Source organism: Lemur catta, chromosome 7, assembly GCF_020740605.2.
Source record: "Lemur catta isolate mLemCat1 chromosome 7, mLemCat1.pri, whole genome shotgun sequence".
NCBI classification, from domain to species: Eukaryota; Metazoa; Chordata; class Mammalia; order Primates; family Lemuridae; genus Lemur; species Lemur catta.
Genome location: NC_059134.1, coordinates 293,619 through 314,921, shown reverse-complemented (window position 1 = coordinate 314,921; position 21,303 = coordinate 293,619).

Genomic DNA, 21,303 nt, shown 5'->3' with positions numbered 1-21,303 from the left:
AGGGTTAGGGTTAGCATCAGCCCTAGGATAGTGTTAGGGTTAGGGATAGGGTTAGCATCAGGCCTAGGATAGTGTTAGTGTTAGGGTTAGCATCAGCCCTAGGATAGTGTTAGGGTTAGGGTTAGGGTTAGCATCCGCCCTAGGATAATGTTAGGGTTATGGTTAGGATTAACATCAGCCCTAGGATAGTGTTAGTGTTAGGGTTAGCATCAGCCCTAGGATAGTGTTAGGGTTAGGGTTAGGGTTAGCATCAGCCCTTGGAGAGTGTTAGGGTTAGGGTTAGGGTTAGCATCAGCCCTAGGATAGTGTTAGTGTTAGGGTTAGCATCAGCCCTAGGATAGTGTTAGGGTTAGGGTTAGCATCAGCCCTAGGATAGTGTTAGGGTTAGGGTTAGGGTTAGCATCAGGCCTAGGATAGTGTTAGTGTTAGGGTTAGCATCAGCCCTAGGATAGTGTTAGGGTTAGGGTTAGGGTTAGCATCCGCCCTAGGATAGTGTTAGGGTTAGGGTTAGGGTTAGCTTCAGCCCTAGGATAGTGTTAGGGTTATGGTTAACATAAATCCTAGGATAGTGTTAGGGTTAGGGTTAGGGTTAGCATCAGCCCTAGGATAGTGTTAGTGTTAGGGTTAGCATCAGCCCTAGGATAGTGTTAGGGTTAGGGTTAGCATCAGCCCTAGGATAGTGTTAGGGTTAGGGTTAGGGTTAGCATCATGCCTAGGATAGTGTTAGTGTTAGGGTTAGCATCAGCCCTAGGATAGTGTTAGGGTTAGAGTTAGGGTTAGCATCCGCCCTAGGATAATGTTAGGGTTATGGTTAGGGTTAACATCAGCCCTAGGATAGTGTTAGTGTTAGGGTTAGCATCAGCCCTAGGATAGTGTTAGGGTTAGGGTTAGGGTTAGCATCCGCCCTAGGATAGTGTTAGGGTTAGGGTTAGGGTTAGCATCAGCCCTAGGATAGTGTTAGGGTTAGGGTTAACATAAATCCTAGGATAGTGTTAGGGTTAGGGTTAGGGTTATCATCAGGCCTAGGATAGTGTTAGGGTTAGGGTTAGGGTTAGCATCAGCCCAAGGATAGTGTTAGGGTTAGGGTTTGCATCAGCCCTAGGATAGTGTTAGGGTTAGGGTTAGGGTTAGCATCAGGCCCAGGATAGTGTTAGGGATAGGGTTAGCATCAGCCCAAGGATAGTGTTAGGGTTAGGGTTAGGGTTAGCATCAGCCCTAGGATAGTGTTAGGGTTAGCGTTAGCATCAACCCTAGGATAGTGTTTGGGTTAGGGTTAGGGTTAGCATCAGCCCTAGGATAGTGTTAAGGTTAGGGTTAGCCTCAGCCCTAGGAGAGTGTTAGGGTTAGGGATAGGGTTAGCATCAGGCCTAGGATAGTGTTAGGGTTAGGGTTAGGGTTAGCATCAGATAGGATAGTGTTAGGGTTAGGGTTAGCATCAGCCCTAGGATAGTGTCAGGGTTAGGGTTAGGGTTATCATCAGGCCTAGGATAGTGATAGGGTTAGGGTTAGCATCAGCTCTAGGATAGTGTTAGGGTTAGGGTTAGCCTCAGCCCTAGGTGAGTGTTAGGGTTAGGGATAGGGTTAGCATCAGCCCTAGGATAGTGTTAGGGTTAGGGTTAGGGTTAGCATCAGCCCTAGGATAGTGTTAGGGTTAGGGTTAGCATCAGCCCTAGGATAGTGTCAGGGTTAGGGTTAGGGTTAGCATCAGCCCTAGGATAGTGTTAAGGTTAGGGTTATGGTTATCATCAGGCCTAGTATTGTGTGAGGTCTAGGGTTAGCATCAGACTTAGGATAGTGTTAGGGTTAGGGTTAGGGTTAGCATCAGCCCTAGGATAGTGTTAGGGTTAGGGTTAGCATCAGCCCTAGGATAGTGTTAGGGTTAGGGTTAGGGTTATCATCAGGCCTAGGATAGTGTTAGGGTTAGGGTTAGCATCAGCCCGAGGATAATGTTAGGGTTAGGGTTAGGGTTAGCATCAGCCCTAGGATAGTGTTAGGGTTAGGGTTAGCATCAGCCCTAGGATAGTGTTAGGGTTAGGGTTAGGGTTAGCATCAGGCCTAGGATAGTGTTAGGGTTAGGGTTAGCATCAGCCCTAGGATAGTGTTAGGGTTAGGGTTAGGGTTAGCATCAGCCCTTGGAGAGTGTTAGGGTTAGGGTTAGGGTTAGCATCAGCCCTAGGATAGTGTTAGTGTTAGGGTTAGCATCAGCCCTAGGATAGTGTTAGGGTTAGGGTTAGCATCAGCCCTAGGATAGTGTTAGGGTTAGGGATAGGGTTAGCATCAGGCCTAGGATAGTGTTAGTGTTAGGGTTAGCATCAGCCCTAGGATAGTGTTAGGGTTAGGGTTAGGGTTAGCATCCGCCCTAGGATAATGTTAGGGTTATGGTTAGGATTAACATCAGCCCTAGGATAGTGTTAGTGTTAGGGTTAGCATCAGCCCTAGGATAGTGTTAGGGTTAGGGTTAGCATCAGCCCTAGGATAGTGTTAGGGTTAGGGTTAGGGTTAGCATCAGGCCTAGGATAGTGTTAGTGTTAGGGTTAGCATCAGCCCTAGGATAGTGTTAGGGTTAGGGTTAGGGTTAGCATCCGCCCTAGGATAGTGTTAGGGTTAGGGTTAGGGTTAGCATCAGGCCCAGGATAGTGTTAGGGTTAGGGTTAGCATCAGCCCAAGGATAGTGTTAGGGTTAGGGTTAGGGTTAGCATCAGCCCTAGGATAGTGTTAGGGTTAGCGTTTGCATCAACCCTAGGATAGTGTTTGGGTTAGGGTTAGGGTTAGCATCAGCCCTAGGATAGTGTTAAGGTTAGGGTTAGCCTCAGCCCTAGGAGAGTGTTAGGGTTAGGGATAGGGTTAGCATCAGGCCTAGGATAGTGTTAGGGTTAGGGTTAGGGTTAGCATCAGATATAGGATAGTGTTAGGGTTAGGGTTAGCATCAGCCCTAGGATAGTGTCAGGGTTAGGGTTAGGGTTATAATCAGGCCTAGGATAGTGTTAGGGTTAGGGTTAGCATCAGCTCTAGGATAGTGTTAGGGTTAGGGTTAGGGTTAAAATCAGCCCTAGGATAGTGTTAAGGTTAGGGTTAGGGTTATCATCAGGCCTAGGATAGTGTGAGGGCTAGGGTTAGCATCAGACTTAGGATAGTGTTAGGGTTAGGTTTAGGGTTAGCATCAGCCCTAGGATAGTGTTAGGGTTAGGGTTAGCATCAGCCCTAGGATAGTGTTAGGGTTAGGGTTAGGGTTAGCATCAGCCCTAGGATAGTGTTAGGGTTAGGGTTAGCATCAGCCCTTGGATAGTGTTAGGGTTAGGGTTAGAGTTAGCATCAGCCCTAGGATAGTGTTAGGGTTAGGGTTAGCATCAACCCTAGGATAGAGTTAGGGTTAGGGTTAGGGTTAGCATCAGGCCTAGGATAGTGTTATGGTTAGGGTTAGCATCAGCCCTAGGATAGTGTTAGGGTTAGGGTTCGGGTTAGCATCAGCCGTAGAATAGTGTTAGGGTTAGGGTTAGCCTCAGCCCTAAGATAGTGTTAGAGTTAGGGTTAGGGTTAGCATCAGCCCTAGGATAGTGTTAGGGTTAGGGTTAGGGTTAGCATCAGCCCTTGGAGAGTGTTAGGGTTAGGGTTAGGGTTAGCATCAGCCCTAGGGTAGTGTTAGTGTTAGGGTTAGCATCAGCCCTAGGATAGTGTTAGGGTTACGGTTAGCATCAGCCCTAGGATAGTGTTAGGGTTAGGGTTAGGGTTAGCATCATGCCTAGGATAGTGTTAGTGTTAGGGTTAGCATCAGCCCTAGGATAGTGTTAGGGTTAGAGTTAAGGGTTAGCATCCGCCCTAGGATAATGTTAGGGTTATGGTTAGGGTTAACATCAGCCCTAGGATAGTGTTAGTGTTAGGGTTAGCATCAGCCCTAGGATAGTGTTAGGGTTAGGGTTAGGGTTAGCATCCGCCCTAGGATAGTGTTAGGGTTAGGGTTAGGGTTAGCATCAGCCCTAGGATAGTGTTAGGGTTAGGGTTAACATAAATCCTAGGATAGTGTTAGAGTTAGGGTTAGGGTTATCATCAGGCCTAGGATAGTGTTAGGGTAAGGGTTAGGGTTAGCATCAGTTCAAGGATAGTGTTAGCGTTAGCGTTAGGGTTAGCATCTGCCCTAGGATAGTGTTAGGGTTAGGGTTAGGGTTAGCATCAGCCCAAGGATAGTGTTAGGGTTAGGGTTTGCATCAGCCCTAGGATAGTGTTAGGGTTAGGGTTAGGGTTAGCATCAGGCCCAGGATAGTGTTAGGGTTAGGGTTAGCATCAGCCCAAGGATAGTGTTAGGGTTAGGGTTAGGGTTAGCATCAGCCCTAGGATAGTGTTAGGGTTAGGGTTAGCATCAACCATAGGATAGTGTTTGGGTTAGGGTTAGAGTTAGCATTAGCCCTAGGATAGTGTTAGGGTTAGGGTTAGCCTCAGCCCTAGGAGAGTGTTAGGGTTAGGGATAGGGTTAGCATCAGGCCTAGGATAGTGTTAGGGTTAGGGTTAGGGTTAGCATCAGCCCTAGGATAGTGTTAGGGTTAGGGTTAGCATCAGCCCTAGGATAGTGTCAGGGTTAGGGTTAGGGTTATCATCAGGCCTAGGATAGTGTTAGGGTTAGGGTTAGCATCAGCTCTAGGATAGTGTTAGGGTTAGGGTTAGGGTTAGCATCAGCCCTAGGATAGTGTTAAGGATAGGGTTATGGTTATCATCAGGCCTAGTATTGTGTGAGGTCTAGGGTTAGCATCAGACTTAGGATAGTGTTAGGGTTAGGGTTAGGGTTAGCATCAGCCCTAGGATAGTGTTAGGGTTAGGGTTAGCATCAGCCCTAGGATAGTGTTAGGGTTAGGGTTAGGGTTATCATCAGGCCTAGGATAGTGTTAGGGTTAGGGTTAGCATCAGCCCTAGGATAATGTTAGGCTTAGGGTTAGGGTTAGCATCAGCCCTAGGATAGTGTTAGGGTTAGGGTTAGCATCAGACCTAGGATAGTGTTAGGGTTAGGGTTAGGGTTAGCATCAGGCCTAGGATAGTGTTAGGGTTAGGGTTAGCATCAGCCCTAGGATAGTGTTAGGGTTAGGGTTAGGGTTAGCATCAGCCCTTGGAGAGTTTTAGGGTTAGGGTTAGGGTTAGCATCAGCCCTAGGATAGTGTTAGTGTTAGGGTTAGCATCAGCCCTAGGATAGTGTTAGGGTTAGGGTTAGCATCAGCCCTAGGATAGTGTTAGGGTTAGGGTTAGGGTTAGCATCAGGCCTAGGATAGTGTTAGTGTTAGGGTTAGCATCAGCCCTAGGATAGTGTTAGGGTTAGGGTTAGGGTTAGCATCCGCCCTAGGATAATGTTAGGGTTATGGTTAGGATTAACATCAGCCCTAGGATAGTGTTAGTGTTAGGGTTAGCATCAGCCCTAGGATAGTGTTAGGGTTAGGGTTAGGGTTAGCATCCGCCCTAGGATAGTGTTAGGGTTAGGGTTAGCATCAGCCCTAGGATAGTGTTAGGGTTAGGGTTAGGGTTAGCATCAGGCCTAGGATAGTGTTAGTGTTAGGGTTAGCATCAGCCCTAGGATAGTGTTAGGGTTAGGGTTAGGGTTAGCATCCGCCCTAGGATAGTGTTAGTGTTAGGGTTAGGGTTAGCATCAGCCCTAGGATAGTGTTAGGGTTAGGGTTAACATAAATCCTAGGATAGTGTTAGGGTTAGGGTTAGGGTTATCATCAGGCCTAGGATAGTGTTAGGGTAAGGGTTAGGGTTAGCATCAGTTCAAGGATAGTGTTAGCGTTAGCGTTAGGGTTAGCATCTGCCCTAGGATAGTGTTAGGGTTAGGGTTAGGGTTAGCATCAGCCCAAGGATAGTGTTAGGGTTAGGGTTAGCATCAGCCCTAGGATAGTGTTAGGGTTAGGGTTAGGGTTAGCATCAGGCCCAGGATAGTGTTAGGGTTAGGGTTAGCATCAGCTCAAGGATAGTGTTAGGGTTAGGGTTAGGGTTAGCATCAGCCCTAGGATAGTGTTAGGGTTAGCGTTAGCATCAACCCTAGGATAGTGTTTGGGTTAGGGTTAGGGTTAGCATCAGCCCTAGGATAGTGTTAAGGTTAGGGTTAGCCTCAGCCCTAGGAGAGTGTTAGGGTTAGGGATAGGGTTAGCATCAGGCCTAGGATAGTGTTAGGGTTAGGGTTAGGGTTAGCATCAGATATAGGATAGTGTTAGGGTTAGGGTTAGCATCAGCCCTAAGATAGTGTTAGAGTTAGGGTTAGGGTTAGCATCAGCCCTAGGATAATGTTAGGGTTAGGGTTAGGGTTAGCATCAGCCCTAGGATAGTGTTAGTGTTAGGGTTAGCATCAGTCCTAGGATAGTGTTAGGGTTAGGGTTAGGGTTAGCATCCGCCCTAGGATAGTGTTAGGGTTAGGGTTAGGGTTAGCATCAGCCCAAGGATAGTGTTAGGGTTAGGGTTAGCATCAGCCCAAGGATAGTGTTAGGGTTAGGGTTAGGGTTAGCATCAGCCCTAGGATAGTGTTAGGGTTAGGGTTAGCATCAACACTAGGATAGTGTTTGGGTTAGGGTTAGGGTTAGCATCAGCCCTAGGATAGTGTTAGGGTTAGGGTTAGGGTTAGCATCAGCCCTAGGATAGTGTTAGTGTTAGGGTTAGCATCCACCCTAGGATAGTGTTTGGGTTAGGGTTAGGGTTAGCATCAGCCCTAGGATAGTGTTAGGGTTAGGGTTAGCATCAGCCCTAGGATAGTGTTAGGGTTAGGGTTAGGGTTAGCATCAGCCCTAGGATAGTGTTAGGGTTAGGGTTAGCATCAGCCCTATGTTAGTGTTAGTGTTAGGGTTAGGGTTAGCATCAGCCCTAGGATAGTGTTAGGGTTAGGGTTAGCATCAGTTCAAGGATACTGTTAGGGTTAGCGTTAGGGTAGCATCAGCCCTAGGATAGTGTTAGGGTTAGGGTTAGGGTTAGCATCAGCCCTAGGATAGTGTTAGGGTTAGGGTTAGCATCAGCCCTAGGATAGTGTTAGGGTTAGGGTTAGGGTTATCATCAGGCCTAGGATAGTGTTAGGGTTAGGGTTAGCATCAGCCCTAGGATAGTGTTAGGGTTAGGGTTAGGGTTAGCATCAGCCCTAGGATAGTGTTAGGGTTAGGGTTAGCATCAGCCCTAGGATAGTGTTAGGGTTAGGGTTAGGGTTAGCATCAGCCGTAGGATAGTGTTAGGGTTAGGGTTAGCCTCAGCCCTAAGATAGTGTTAGAGTTAGGGTTAGGGTTAGCATCCGCCCTAGGATAGTGTTAGGGTTAGGGTTAGGGTTAGCATCAGCCCTAGGATAGTGTTAGGGTTAGGGTTAGGGTTAGCATCCGCCCTAGGATAGTGTTAGGGTTAGGGTTAGGGTTAGCATCAGCCCTAGGATAGTGTTAGGGTTAGGGTTAACATAAACCCTAGGATAGTGTTAGGGTTAGGGTTAGGGTTATCATCAGGCCTAGGATAGTGTTAGGGTTAGGGTTAGGGTTATAATCAGGCCTAGGATAGTGTTAGGGTTAGGGTTAGGGTTAGCATCAGCCCTAGGATAGTGTTAGGGTTAGGGTTAGCATCAGCCCTAGGATAGTGTTAGGGTTAGGGTTAGGGTTAGCATCAGCCCTAGGATAGTGTTAGGGTTAGGGTTAGCATCAGCCCTATGTTAGTGTTAGTGTTAGGGTTAGGGTTAGCATCAGCCCTAGGATAGTGTTAGGGTTAGGGTTAGGGTTAGCATCAGTTCAAGGATAGTGTTAGGGTTAGCGTTAGGGTAGCATCAGCCCTTGGATAGTGTTAGGGTTAGGGTTAGGGTTAGCATCAGCCCTAGGATAGTGTTAGGGTTAGGGTTAGGGGTATCATCAGGCCTAGGATAGTGTTAGGGTTAGGGTTAGCATCAGCCCTAGGATAGTGTTAGGGTTAGGGTTAGGGTTAGCATCAGCCCTAGGATAGTCTTAGGGTTAGGGTTAGCATCAGCCGTAGGATAGTGTTAGGGTTAGGGTTAGGGTTAGCATCAGCCCTAGGATAGTGTTAGGGTTAGGGTTAGCATCAGCCCTAGGATAGTCTTAGGGTTAGGGTTGGGGTTAGCATCAGCCGTAGGATAGTGTTAGGGTTAGGGTTAGCCTCAGCCCTAAGATAGTGTTAGAGTTAGGGTTAGGGTTAGCATCAGCCCTAGGATATTGTTAGGGTTAGGGTTAGGGTTAGCATCAGCCCTAGGATAGTGTTAGTGTTAGGGTTAGCATCAGCCCTAGGATAGTGTTAGGGTTAGGGTTAGGGTTAGCATCCGCCCTAGGATAGTGTTAGGGTTAGGGTTAGGGTTAGCATCAGCCCTAGGAGAGTGTTAGGGTTAGGGTTAACATAAACCCTAGGATAGTGTTAGGGTTAGGGTTAGGGTTATCATCAGGCCTAGGATAGTGTTAGGGTTAGGGTTAGGGTTAGCATCAGTTCAAGGATAGTGTTAGGGTTAGCGTTAGGGTTAGCATCTGCCCTAGGATAGTGTTAGGGTTAGGGTTAGCATCAGCCCTAGGATAGTGTTAGGGTTAGGGTTAGGGTTAGCATCAGGCCCCGGATAGTGTTAGGGTTAGGGTTAGCATCAGCCCAAGGATAGTGTTAGGGTTAGCGTTAGGCTTAGCATCTGCCGTAGGATATTGTTAGGGTTAGGGTTAGGGTTAGCATCAGCCCAAGGATAGTGTTAGGGTTAGGGTTAGCATCAGCCTTAGGATAGTGTTAGGGTTAGGGTTAGGGTTAGCATCAGGCCCAGGATAGTGTTAGGGTTAGGGTTAGGGTTAGCATCAGCCCTAGGATAGTGTTAGGGTTAGGGTTAGCATCAACCATAGGATAGTGTTTGGGTTAGGGTTAGGGTTAGCATCAGCCCTAGGATAGTGTTAGGGTTAGGGTTAGCCTCAGCCCTAGGAGAGTGTTAGGGTTAGGGATAGGGTTAGCATCAGGCCTAGGATAGTGTTAGGGTTAGGGTTAGGGTTAGCATCAGCCCTAGGATAGTGTTAGGGTTAGGGTTAGCATCAGCCCTAGGATAGTGTCAGGGTTAGGGTTAGGGTTAGCATCAGCCCTAGGATAGTGTTAAGGTTAGGGTTATGGTTATCATCAGGCCTAGTATTGTGTGAGGTCTAGGGTTAGCATCAGACTTAGGATAGTGTTAGGGTTAGGGTTAGGGTTAGCATCAGCCCTAGGATAGTGTTAGGGTTAGGGTTAGCATCAGCCCTAGGATAGTGTTAGGGTTAGGGTTAGGGTTATCATCAGGCCTAGGATAGTGTTAGGGTTAGGGTTAGCATCAGCCCTAGGATAATGTTAGGGTTAGGGTTAGGGTTAGCATCAGCCCTAGGATAGTGTTAGGGTTAGGGTTAGCATCAGCCCTAGTATAGTGTTAGGGTTAGGGTTAGGGTTAGCATCAGGCCTAGGATAGTGTTAGGGTTAGGGTTAGCATCAGCCCTAGGATAGTGTTAGGGTTAGGGTTAGGGTTAGCATCAGCCCTTGGAGAGTGTTAGGGTTAGGGTTAGGGTTAGCATCAGCCCTAGGATAGTGTTAGTGTTAGGGTTAGCATCAGCCCTAGGATAGTGTTAGGGTTAGGGTTAGCATCAGCCCTAGGATAGTGTTAGGGTTAGGGATAGGGTTAGCATCAGGCCTAGGATAGTGTTAGTGTTAGGGTTAGCATCAGCCCTAGGATAGTGTTAGGGTTAGGGTTAGGGTTAGCATCCGCCCTAGGATAATGTTAGGGTTATGGTTAGGATTAACATCAGCCCTAGGATAGTGTTAGTGTTAGGGTTAGCATCAGCCCTAGGATAGTGTTAGGGTTAGGGTTAGGGTTAGCATCAGCCCTTGGAGAGTGTTAGGGTTAGGGTTAGGGTTAGCATCAGCCCTAGGATAGTGTTAGTGTTAGGGTTAGCATCAGCCCTAGGATAGTGTTAGGGTTAGGGTTAGCATCAGCCCTAGGATAGTGTTAGGGTTAGGGTTAGGGTTAGCATCAGGCCTAGGATAGTGTTAGTGTTAGGGTTAGCATCAGCCCTAGGATAGTGTTAGGGTTAGGGTTAGGGTTAGCATCCGCCCTAGGATAGTGTTAGGGTTAGGGTTAGGGTTAGCTTCAGCCCTAGGATAGTGTTAGGGTTATGGTTAACATAAATCCTAGGATAGTGTTAGGGTTAGGGTTAGGGTTAGCATCAGCCCTAGGATAGTGTTAGTGTTAGGGTTAGCATCAGCCCTAGGATAGTGTTAGGGTTAGGGTTAGCATCAGCCCTAGGATAGTGTTAGGGTTAGGGTTAGGGTTAGCATCATGCCTAGGATAGTGTTAGTGTTAGGGTTAGCATCAGCCCTAGGATAGTGTTAGGGTTAGAGTTAGGGTTAGCATCCGCCCTAGGATAATGTTAGGGTTATGGTTAGGGTTAACATCAGCCCTAGGATAGTGTTAGTGTTAGGGTTAGCATCAGCCCTAGGATAGTGTTAGGGTTAGGGTTAGGGTTAGCATCCGCCCTAGGATAGTGTTAGGGTTAGGGTTAGGGTTAGCATCAGCCCTAGGATAGTGTTAGGGTTAGGGTTAACATAAATCCTAGGATAGTGTTAGGGTTAGGGTTAGGGTTATCATCAGGCCTAGGATAGTGTTAGGGTAAGGGTTAGGGTTAGCATCAGTTCAAGGATAGTGTTAGCGTTAGCGTTAGGGTTAGCATCTGCCCTAGGATAGTGTTAGGGTTAGGGTTAGGGTTAGCATCAGCCCAAGGATAGTGTTAGGGTTAGGGTTTGCATCAGCCCTAGGATAGTGTTAGGGTTAGGGTTAGGGTTAGCATCAGGCCCAGGATAGTGTTAGGGATAGGGTTAGCATCAGCCCAAGGATAGTGTTAGGGTTAGGGTTAGGGTTAGCATCAGCCCTAGGATAGTGTTAGGGTTAGCGTTAGCATCAACCCTAGGATAGTGTTTGGGTTAAGGTTAGGGTTAGCATCAGCCCTAGGATAGTGTTAAGGTTAGGGTTAGCCTCAGCCCTAGGAGAGTGTTAGGGTTAGGGATAGGGTTAGCATCAGGCCTAGGATAGTGTTAGGGTTAGGGTTAGGGTTAGCATCAGATAGGATAGTGTTAGGGTTAGGGTTAGCATCAGCCCTAGGATAGTGTCAGGGTTAGGGTTAGGGTTATCATCAGGCCTAGGATAGTGATAGGGTTAGGGTTAGCATCAGCTCTAGGATAGTGTTAGGGTTAGGGTTAGGGTTAGCATCAGCCCTAGGATAGTGTTAAGGTTAGGGTTAGGGTTATCATCAGGCCTAGGATAGTGTGAGGGCTAGGGTTAGCATCAGACTTAGGATAGTGTTAGTGTTAGGTTTAGGGTTAGCATCAGCCCTAGGATAGTGTTAGGGTTAGGGTTAGCATCAGCCCTAGGATAGTGTTAGGGTTAGGGTTAGGGTTAGCATCAGCCCTAGGATAGTGTTAGGGTTAGGGTTAGCATCAGCCCTTGGATAGTGTTAGGGTTAGGGTTAGAGTTAGCATCAGCCCTAGGATAGTGTTAGGGTTAGGGTTAGCATCAACCCTAGGATAGAGTTAGGGTTAGGGTTAGGGTTAGCATCAGGCCTAGGATAGTGTTATGGTTAGGGTTAGCATCAGCCCTAGGATAGTGTTAGGGTTAGGGTTCGGGTTAGCATCAGCCGTAGGATAGTGTTAGGGTTAGGGTTAGCCTCAGCCCTAAGATAGTGTTAGAGTTAGGGTTAGGGTTAGCATCAGCCCTAGGATAGTGTTAGGGTTAGGGTTAGGGTTAGCATCAGCCCTTGGAGAGTGTTAGGGTTAGGGTTAGGGTTAGCATCAGCCCTAGGATAGTGTTAGTGTTAGGGTTAGCATCAGCCCTAGGATAGTGTTAGGGTTAGGGTTAGCATCAGCCCTAGGATAGTGTTAGGGTTAGGGTTAGGGTTAGCATCATGCCTAGGATAGTGTTAGTGTTAGGGTTAGCATCAGCCCTAGGATAGTGTTAGGGTTAGAGTTAGGGTTAGCATCCGCCCTAGGATAATGTTAGGGTTATGGTTAGGGTTAACATCAGCCCTAGGATAGTGTTAGTGTTAGGGTTAGCATCAGCCCTAGGATAGTGTTAGGGTTAGGGTTAGGGTTAGCATCCGCCCTAGGATAGTGTTAGGGTTAGGGTTAGGGTTAGCATCAGCCCTAGGATAGTGTTAGGGTTAGGGTTAACATAAATCCTAGGATAGTGTTAGGGTTAGGGTTAGGGTTATCATCAGGCCTAGGATAGTGTTAGGGTAAGGGTTAGGGTTAGCATCAGTTCAAGGATAGTGTTAGCGTTAGCGTTAGGGTTAGCATCTGCCCTAGGATAGTGTTAGGGTTAGGGTTAGGGTTAGCATCAGCCCAAGGATAGTGTTAGGGTTAGGGTTTGCATCAGCCCTAGGATAGTGTTAGGGTTAGGGTTAGGGTTAGCATCAGGCCCAGGATAGTGTTAGGGTTAGGGTTAGCATCAGCCCAAGGATAGTGTTAGGGTTAGGGTTAGGGTTAGCATCAGCCCTAGGATAGTGTTAGGGTTAGGGTTAGCATCAACCCTAGGATAGTGTTTGGGTTAGGGTTAGGGTTAGCATCAGCCCTAGGATAGTGTTTAGGTTAGGGTTAGCCTCAGCCCTAGGAGAGTGTTAGGGTTAGGGATAGGGTTAGCATCAGGCCTAGGATAGTGTTAGGGTTAGGGTTAGGGTTAGCATCAGATATAGGATAGTGTTAGGGTTAGGGTTAGCATCAGCCCTAGGATAGTGTCAGGGTTAGAGTTAGGGTTATCATCAGGCCTAGGATAGTGTTAGGGTTAGGGTTAGCATCAGCTCTAGGATAGTGTTAGGGTTAGGGTTAGGGTTAGCATCAGCCCTAGGATAGTGTTAAGGTTAGGGTTAGGGTTATCATCAGGCCTAGGATAGTGTGAGGGCTAGGGTTAGCATCAGACTTAGGATAGTGTTAGGGTTAGGATTAGGGTTAGCATCAGCCCTAGGATAGTGTTAGGGTTAGGGTTAGCATCAGCCCTAGGATAGTGTTAGGGTTAGCGTTAGGGTTAGCATCAGCCCTAGGATAGTGTTAGGGTTAGGGTTAGCATCAGCCCTTGGATAGTGTTAGGGTTAGGGTTAGAGTTAGCATCAGCCCTAGGATAGTGTTAGGGTTAGGGTAAGCATCAACCCTAGGATAGAGTTAGGGTTAGGGTTAGGGTTAGCATCAGGCCTAGGATAGTGTTATGGTTAGGGTTAGCATCAGCCCTAGGATAGTGTTAGGGTTAGGGTTCGGGTTAGCATCAGCCGTAGGATAGTGTTAGGGTTAGGGTTAGCCTCAGCCCTAAGATAGTGTTAGAGTTAGGGTTAGGGTTAGCATCAGCCCTAGGATAGTGTTAGGGTTAGGGTTAGCATCAGCCCTAGGATAGTGTTAGGGTTAGGGTTAGCCTCAGTCCTAAGATAGTGTTAGAGTTAGGGTTAGGGTTAGCATCAGCCCTAGGATAATGTTAGGGTTAGGGTTAGGGTTAGCATCAGCCCTAGGATAGTGTTAGTGTTAGGGTTAGCATCAGCCCTAGGATAGTGTTAGGGTTAGGGTTAGGGTTAGCATCCGCCCTAGGATAGTGTTAGGGTTAGGGTTAGGGTTAGCATCAGCCCTAGGATAGTGTTAGGGTTAGGGTTAACATAAACCCTAGGATAGTGTTAGGGTTAGGGTTAGGGTTATCATCAGGCCTAGGATAGTGTTAGGGTTAGGGTTAGGGTTATCATCAGGCCTAGGATAGTGTTAGGGTTAGGGTTAGGGTTAGCATCAGCCCTAGGATAGTGTTAGGGTTAGGGTTAGCATCAGCCCTAGGATAGTGTTAGGGTTAGGGTTAGGGTTAGCATCAGCCCTAGGATAGTGTTAGGGTTAGGGTTAGCATCAGCCCTATGTTAGTGTTAGTGTTAGGGTTAGGGTTAGCATCAGCACTAGGATAGTGTTAGGGTTAGGGTTAGGGTTAGCATCAGTTCAAGGATAGTGTTAGGGTTAGCGTTAGGGTAGCATCAGCCCTAGGATAGTGTTAGGGTTAGGGTTAGGGTTAGCATCAGCCCTAGGATAGTGTTAGGGTTAGGGTTAGCATCAGCCCTAGGATAGTGTTAGGGTTAGGGTTAGGGTTATCATCAGGCCTAGGATAGTGTTAGGGTTAGGGTTAGCATCAGCCCTAGGATAGTGTTAGGGTTAGGGTTAGGGTTAGCATCAGCCCTACGATAGTGTTAGGGTTAGGGTTAGCATCAGCCCTAGGATAGTGTTAGGGTTAGGGTTAGGGTTATCATCAGGCCTAGGATAGTGTTAGGGTTAGGGTTAGGGTTAGCATCAGTTCAAGGATAGTGTCAGGGTTAGCGTTAGGGTTAGCATCTGCCCTAGGAAAGTGTTAGGGTTAGGGTTAGCATCAGCCCTAGGATAGTGTTAGGGTTAGGGTTAGGGTTAGCATCAGGCCCCGGATAGTGTTAGGGTTAGGGTTAGCATCAGCCCAAGGATAGTGTTAGGGTTAGGGTTAGGGTTAGCATCTGCCGTAGGATATTGTTAGGGTTAGGGTTAGGGTTAGCATCAGCCCAAGGATAGAGTTAGGGTTAGGGTTAGCATCAGCCTTAGGATAGTGTTAGGGGTAGGGTTAGGGTTAGTATCAGGCCCAGGATAGTGTTAGGGTTAGGGTTTGCATCAGCCCAAGGATAGTGTTAGGGTTAGGGTTAGGGTTAGCATCAGCCCTAGGATAGTGTTAGGGTTAGGGTTAGCATCAACCATAGGATAGTGTTTGGGTTAGGGTTAGGGTTAGCATCAGCCCTAGGATAGTGTTAGGGTTAGGGTTAGCCTCAGCCCTAGGAGAGTGTTAGGGTTAGGGATAGGGTTAACATCAGGCCTAGGATAGTGTTAGGGTTAGGGTTAGGGTTAGCATCAGCCCTAGGATAGTGTTAGGGTTAGGGTTAGCATCAGCCCTAGGATAGTGTCAGGGTTAGGGTTAGGGTTATCATCAGGCCTAGGATAGTGTTAGGGTTAGGGTTAGCATCAGCTCTAGGATAGTGTTAGGGTTAGGGTTAGGGTTAGCATCAGCCCTAGGATAGTGTTAAGGTTAGGGTTATGGTTATCATCAGGCCTAGTATTGTGTGAGGTCTAGGGTTAGCATCAGACTTAGGATAGTGTTAGGTTTAGGGTTAGGGTTAGCATCAGCCCTAGGATAGTGTTAGGGTTAGGGTTAGCATCAGCCCTAGGATAGTGTTAGGGTTAGGGTTAGGGTTATCATCAGGCCTAGGATAGTGTTAGGGTTAGGGTTAGCATCAGCCCTAGGATAATGTTAGGGTTAGGGTTAGGGTTAGCATCAGCCCTAGGATAGTGTTAGGGTTAGGGTTAGCATCAGCCCTAGGATAGTGTTAGGGTTAGGGTTAGGGTTAGCATCAGGCCTAGGATAGTGTTAGGGTTAGGGTTAGCATCAGCCCTAGGATAGTGTTAGGGTTAGGGTTAGGGTTAGCATCAGCCCTTGGAGAGTGTTAGGGTTAGGGTTAGGGTTAGCATCAGCCCTAGGATAGTGTTAGTGTTAGGGTTAGCATCAGCCCTAGGATAGTGTTAGGGTTAGGGTTAGGGTTAGCATCAGGCCTAGGATAGTGTTACTGTTAGGGTTAGCATCAGCCCTAGGATAGTGTTAGGGTTAGGGTTAGGGTTAGCATCCGCCCTAGGATAATGTTAGGGTTATGGTTAGGGTTAACATCAGCCCTAGAATAGTGTTAGTGTTAGGGTTAGCATCAGCACTAGGATAGTGTTAGGGTTAGGGTTAGGGTTAGCATCCGCCCTAGGATAGTGTTAGGGTTAGGGTTAGGGTTAGCATCAGCCCTAGGATAGTGTTAGGGTTAGGGTTAACATATATCCTAGGATAGTGTTAGGGTTAGAGTTAGGGTTATCATCAGGCCTAGGATAGTGTTAGGGTAAGGGTTAGGGTTAGCATCAGTTCAAGGATAGTGTTAGCGTTAGCGTTAGGGTTAGCATCTGCCCTAGGATAGTGTTAGGGTTAGGGTTAGGGTTAGCATCAGCCCAAGGATAGTGTTAGGGTTAGGGTTAGCATCAGCCCTAGGATAGTGTTAGGGTTAGGGTTAGGGTTAGCATCAGGCCCAGGATAGTGTTAAGGTTAGGGTTAGCATCGGCCCAAGGATAGTGTTAGGGTTAGGGTTAGGGTTAGCATCAGCCCTAGGATAGTGTTAGGGTTAGGGTTAGCATAAACCCTAGGATAGTGTTTGGGTTAGGGTTAGGGTTAGCATCAGCCCTAGGATATTGTTAAGGTTAGGGTTAGCCTCAGCCCTAGGAGAGTGTTAGGGTTAGGGATAGGGTTAGCATCAGGCCTAGGATAGTGTTAGGGTTAGGGTTAGGGTTAGCATCAGATATAGGATAGTGTTAGGGTTAGGGTTAGCATCAGCCCTAGGATAGTGTCAGGGTTAGGGTTAGGGTTATCATCAGGCCTAGGATAGTGTTAGGGTTAGGGTTAGCATCAGCTCTAGGATAGTGTTAGGGTTAGGGTTAGGGTTAGCATCAGCCCTAGGATAGTGTTAAGGTTAATGTTAGGGTTATCATCAGGCCTAGGATAGTGTGAGGGCTAGGGTTAGCATCAGACTTAGGATAGTGTTAGGGTTAGGGTTAGGGTTAGCATCAGCCCTAGGATAGTGTTAGGGTTAGGGTTAGCATCAGCCCTAGGATAGTGTTAGGTTTAGGGTTAGGGTTAGCTTCAGCCCTAGGATAGTGTTAGGGTTAGGGTTAGCATCAGCCCTTGGATAGTGTTAGGGTTAGGGTTAGAGTTAGCATCAGCCCTAGGATAGTGTTAGGGTTAGGGTTAGCATCAACCCTAGGATAGAGTTAGGGTTAGGGTTAGGGTTAGCATCAGGCCTAGGATAGTGTTATGGTTAGGGTTAGCATCAGCCCTAGGATAGTGTTAGGGTTAGGGTTCGGGTTAGCATCAGCCGTAGGATAGTGTTAGGGTTAGGGTTAGCCTCAGCCCTAAGATAGTGTTAGAGTTAGGGTTAGGGTTAGCATCAGCCCTAGGATAGTGTTAGGGTTAGGGTTAGGGTTAGCATCAGCCCTTGGAGAGTCTTAGGGTTAGGGTTAGGGTTAGCATCAGCCCTAGGATAGTGTTAGTGTTAGGGTTAGGGTTAGCATCAGCCCTAGGATAGTGTTAGGGTTAGGGTTAGCATCAGCCCTAGGATAGTGTTAGGGTTAGGGTTAGGGTTAGCATCAGGCCTAGGATAGTGTTAGGGTTAGGGTTAGCATCAGCCCTAGGATAGTGTTAGGGTTAGGTTTAGGGTTAGCATCAGCCGTACGATAGTGTTAGGGTTAGGGTTAGCCTCAGCCCTAAGATAGTGTTAGAGTTAGGGTTAGGGTTAGCATCAGCCCTAGGATAGTGTTAGGGTTAGGGTTAGGGTTAGCATCAGCCCTTGGAGAGTGTTAGGGTTAGGGTTAGGGTTAGCATCAGCCCTAGGATAGTGTTAGTGTTAGGGTTAGCATCAGCCCTAGGATAGTGTTAGGGTTAGGGTTAGCATCAGCCCTAGGATAGTGTTAGGGTTAGGGTTAGGGTTAGCATCAGGCCCAGGATAGTGTTAGGGTTAGGGTTAGCATCAGCCCAAGGATAGTGTTAGGGTTAGGGTTAGGGTTAGCATCAGCCCTAGGATAGTGTTAGGGTTAGGGTTAGCATCAACACTAGGATAGTGTTTGGGTTAGGGTTAGGGTTAGCATCAGCCCTAGGATAGTGTTAGGGTTAGGGTTAGGGTTAGCAACAGCCCTAGGATAGTGTTAGTGTTAGGGTTAGCATCAGCCCTAGGATAGTGTTAGGGTTAGGGTTAGGGTTAGCATCAGCCCTAGGATAGTGTTAGGGTTAGGGTTAGCATCAGCCCTAGGTTAGTGTTAGTGTTAGGGTTAGGGTTAACATCAGCCCTAGGATAGTGTTAGGGTTAGGGTTAGGGTTAGCATCAGTTCAAGGATAGTGTTAGGGTTAGCGTTAGGGTTAGCATCAGCCCTAGGTTAGTGTTAGGGTTAGGGTTAGGGTTATCATCAGGCCTAGGATAGTGTTAGGCTTAGGGTTAGGGTTAGCATCAGTTCAAGGATAGTGTTAGGGTTAGCGTTAGGGTTAGCATCTGCCCTAGGATAGTGTTAGGGTTAGGGTTAGGGTTAGCATCAGCGCAAGGATAGTGTTAGGGTTAGGGTTGGCATCAGCACTAGGATAGTGTTAGGGTTAGGGTTAGGGTTAGCATCTGGCCCAGGATAGTGTTAGGGTTAGGGTTAGCATCAGCCCAAGGATAGTGTTAGGGTTAGGGTTAGGGTTAGCATCAGCCCTAGGATAGTGTTAGGGTTAGGGTTAGCATCAACCCTAGGATAGTGTTTGGGGTAGGGTTAGGGTTAGCATCGGCCCTAGGATAGTGTTAGGGTTAGGGTTAGGGTTAGCATCAGTTCAAGGATAGTGTTAGGGTTAGTGTTAGGGTAGCATCAGCCCTAGGATAGTGTTAGGGTTAGGGTTAGGGTTAGCATCAGCCCTAGGATAATGTTAGGGTTAGGGTTAGCATCAGCCCTAGGATAGTGTTAGGGTTAGGGTTAGGGTTATCATCAGGCCTAGGATAGTGTTAGGGTTAGGGTTAGCATCAGCCCTAGGATAGTGTTAGGGTTAGGGTTAGGGTTAGCATCAGCCCCAGGATAGTGTTAGGGTTAGGGTTAGCATCAGCCCTAGGATAGTGTTAGGGTTAGGGTTAGGGTTAGCATCAGCCCTAGGATAGTGTTAGGGTCAGGGTTAGCATCAGCCCTAGGATAGTGTTAGTGTTAGGGTTAGGGTTAGCATCAGCCGTAGGATAGTGTTAGGGTTAGGGTTAGCCTAAGCCCTAAGATAGTGTTAGAGTTAGGGTTAGGGTTAGCATCAGCCCTAAGATAATGTTAGGGTTAGGGTTAGGGTTAGCATCAGCCCTAGGATAGTGTTAGGGTTAGGGTTAGCATCAACCCTAGGATAGTGTTTGGGTTAGGGTTAGGGTTAGCATCAGCCCTAGGATAGTGTTAGGGTTAGGGTTAGCCTAAGCCCTAGGAGAGTGTTAGGGTTAGGGATAGGGTTAGCATCAGGCCTAGGATAGTGTTAGGGTTAGGGTTAGGGTTAGCATCAGCCCTAGGATAGTGTTAGGGTTAGGGTTAGCATCAGCCCTAGGATAGTGTCAGGGTTAGGCTTAGGTTTATCATCAGGCCTAGGATAGTGTTAGGGTTAGGGTTAGCATCAGCTCTAGGATAGTGTTAGGGTTAGGGTTAGGGTTAGCATCAGCCCTAGGATAGTGTTAAGGTTAGGGTTATGGTTATCATCAGGCCAAGTATAGTGTGAGGTCTAGGGTTAGCATCAGACTTAGGATAGTGTTAGCGTTAGGGTTAGGGTTAGGGTTAGCATCAGCCCTAGGATAGTGCTAGGGTTAGGGTTAGCATCAGCCCTAGGATAGTGTTAGGGTTAGGGTTAGGGTTATCATCAGGCCTAGGATAGTGTTAGGGTTAGGGTTAGCATCGGCGCTAGGATAGTGTTAGGGTTAGGGTTAGGGTTAGCATCAGCCCTATGATAGTGTTAGGGTTAGGGTTAGCATCAGCCCTAGGATAGTGTTAGGGTTAGGGTTAGGGTCAGCATCAGGCCTAGGATAGTGTTAGTGATAGGGTTAGCATCAGCCCTAGGATAGTGTTAGGGTTAGGGTTAGGGTTAGCATCCGCCCTAGGACAGTGTTAGGGTTAGGGTTAGGGTTAGCATCAGGCCTAGGATAGTGTTAGGGTTAGGGTTAGCATCAGCCCTAGGATAGTGTTAGGGTTAGGGTTAGGGTTAGCATCAGCCGTACGATAGTGTTAGGGTTAGGGTTAGCCTCAGCCCTAAGATAGTGTTAGAGTTAGGGTTAGGGTTAGCATCAGCCCTAGGATAGTGTTAGGGTTAGGGTTAGGGTTAGCATCAGCCCTTGGAGAGTGTTAGGGTTAGGGTTAGGGTTAGCATCAGCCCTAGGATAGTGTTAGTGTTAGGGTTAGCATCAGCCCTAGGATAGTGTTAGGGTTAGGGTTAGCATCAGCCCTAGGATAGTGTTAGGGTTAGGGTTAGGGTTAGCATCAGGCCCAGGATAGTGTTAGGGTTAGGGTTAGCATCAGCCCAAGGATAGTGTTAGGGTTAGGGTTAGGGTTAGCATCAGCCCTAGGATAGTGTTAGGGTTAGGGTTAGCATCAACACTAGGATAGTGTTTGGGTTAGGGTTAGGGTTAGCATCAGCCCTAGGATAGTGTTAGGGTTAGGGTTAGGGTTAGCAACAGCCCTAGGATAGTGTTAGTGTTAGGGTTAGCATCAGCCCTAGGATAGTGTTAGGGTTAGGGTTAGGGTTAGCATCAGCCCTAGGATAGTGTTAGGGTTAGGGTTAGCATCAGCCCTAGGTTAGTGTTAGTGTTAGGGTTAGGGTTAGCATCAGCCCTAGGATAGTGTTAGGGTTAGGGTTAGGGTTAGCATCAGTTCAAGGATAGTGTTAGGGTTAGCGTTAGGGTTAGCATCAGCCCTAGGATAGTGTTAGGGTTAGGGTTAGGGTTATCATCAGGCCTAGGATAGTGTTAGGCTTAGGGTTAGGGTTAGCATCAGTTCAAGGATAGTGTTAGGGTTAGCGTTAGGGTTAGCATCTGCCCTAGGATAGTGTTAGGGTTAGGGTTAGGGTTAGCATCAGCGCAAGGATAGTGTTAGGGTTAGGGTTGGCATCAGCACTAGGATAGTGTTAGGGTTAGGGTTAGGGTTAGCATCTGGCCCAGGATAGTGTTAGGGTTAGGGTTAGCATCAGCCCAAGGATAGTGTTAGGGTTAGGGTTAGGGTTAGCATCAGCCCTAGGATAGTGTTAGGGTTAGGGTTAGCATCAACCCTAGGATAGTGTTTGGGGTAGGGTTAGGGTTAGCATCGGCCCTAGGATAGTGTTAGGGTTAGGGTTAGGGTTAGCATCAGTTCAAGGATAGTGTTAGGGTTAGTGTTAGGGTAGCATCAGCCCTAGGATAGTGTTAGGGTTAGGGTTAGGGTTAGCATCAGCCCTAGGATAATGTTAGGGTTAGGGTTAGCATCAGCCCTAGGATAGTGTTAGGGTTAGGGTTAGGGTTATCATCAGGCCTAGGATAGTGTTAGGGTTAGGGTTAGCATCAGCCCTAGGATAGTGTTAGGGTTAGGGTTAGGGTTAGCATCAGCCCCAGGATAGTGTTAGGGTTAGGGTTAGCATCAGCCCTAGGATAGTGTTAGGGTTAGGGTTAGGGTTAGCATCAGCCCTAGGATAGTGTTAGGGTCAGGGTTAGCATCAGCCCTAGGATAGTGTTAGTGTTAGGGTTAGGGTTAGCATCAGCCGTAGGATAGTGTTAGGGT